We start from the raw sequence: 1,750 nt of genomic DNA, 5'->3' as shown, positions 1-1,750 counted from the left end.
CGTGTGTAAATCTGTCTTACACCCGTTGTATGTGAACGTAAGGATCTATCACACCCGATCATCACGTGGTGCTTCGAAACGACGAACTGTAGCAACGATGCACAGTTAGGGGGAACACTTTCTAGAAATTATTATGAGGGATCATCTTATTTACTACCGTCGTTCTAAGCAAACAAGATGCAAAACATGATAAACATCACATGCAATCAAATAATAATAGTGACATGATATGGCCAATATCACATAGCTCCTTTGATCTCCATCTTGGGGCTCCATGATCATCCTGTCACCGTCATACTCATCGACATGTAAGTTGTGATTCCTATTACAATAGCATGAACATCTCATACATCACATATAGATCATTCATCATTCATCACAACTTTGGCCATATCACATCACATAGCATACCCTGCAAAAACAAGTTAGACGTTCTCTAATTGTTGTTTGCATGTTTTACGTGGCTGCTATGGGTTTCTAGCAAGAACGTTTCTTACCTACGCAAAGACCACAACGTGATATGCCAATTGCTATTTACCCTTCATAAGGACCCTTTTCATCGAATCCGATCCGACTAAAGTAGGAGAGACAGACACCCGCTAGCCACCTTATGCAACTAGTGCATGTCAGTCGGTGGAACCTGTCTCACGTAAGAGTACGTGTAAGGTCGGTCCGGGCTGCTTCATCCCACGATGCCGCCGAATCAAGATAAGACTAGTAACGGCAAGCATATTGAACAAAATCAACGCCCACAACTACTTTGTGTTCTACTCGTGCAAGAGAACTACGCATAGACCTAGCTCCGGTCTGAGGTCTCTCCTACTCCTAACATACCCCAAGGCAGGTTATTCCAGACAACCTCTTATTCCGTCCAATTCGAATTATCAGGTGACACCTCCCTCATCCTCTGGTGAATCGACAGCAACTCAACTCCCCCCTCTGAAAACTGTGGCTGGGTAAGCTTTGTAACCTTTCCTCTCAATGTGTTGTAAATCTGGAATAAAATGTTAACCCTCTTTTTAATTTTGCCTGCAGAGCCAAAGCCAGATCCAGCAAGAAAGCTCGGGTCAACAATCCACCCGAAGACCCAGCCACTTTTGAAGAAGAACCTGTTGGGGAACGTTGCAGAAAACAAAAATTTTCCTACGGTTTCACCAAGATCCATCTAGGAGTTCATCTAGCAACGAGTGATTAGATGCATCTACGTACCTTGTAGATCGCGAGCGGAAGCGTTCAAAGAACGGGGATGATGTAGTCGAACACGACGTGATTCAAATCACCGATGATCTTAGCACCGTACGGACGATGCCTCCGCGTTCAACACACGTACGGAACGGATGACGTCTCCTCCTTTCTTGATCCAGCAAGGGGGGAAGAGAGGTTGATGAAGATCCAGCAGCACGACGGCGTGGTGGTGGATGCAGGGCGTCACAGTAGCAGGGCTTCGCCTATACTACGAGAGAGAGACGTAACGGGGAGAGAGGAAGCACCAAAGGCTGAGGTCTAAAATCCCTCCTCTCCCCCACTATATATAGGAGGGCCAAGGGGGGGTGGTGCGCAGCCTATGAGATCCAATCTCCTAGGTGCAGCGGCCAGGGGAGGTTTCCCTCCCCCCCCAAGGCACTCAGGGGTGCCTTCCACTAGTGGGACTCCTCCCATATGGAAACCCTAGGCGCATGGGCCTATAGGGGCTGGTGCCCTTGGCCCATACAGGCCAAGGCGCACCCCCTACAGCCCATGTGGCCCCCCG

This window comes from Triticum urartu, chromosome 5A, assembly GCF_056163025.1.
Source record: "Triticum urartu cultivar PI428250 chromosome 5A, HENAU_Tu73, whole genome shotgun sequence".
Classification (NCBI taxonomy): domain Eukaryota; kingdom Viridiplantae; phylum Streptophyta; class Magnoliopsida; order Poales; family Poaceae; genus Triticum; species Triticum urartu.
This window is presented reverse-complemented; position numbering follows the sequence as displayed.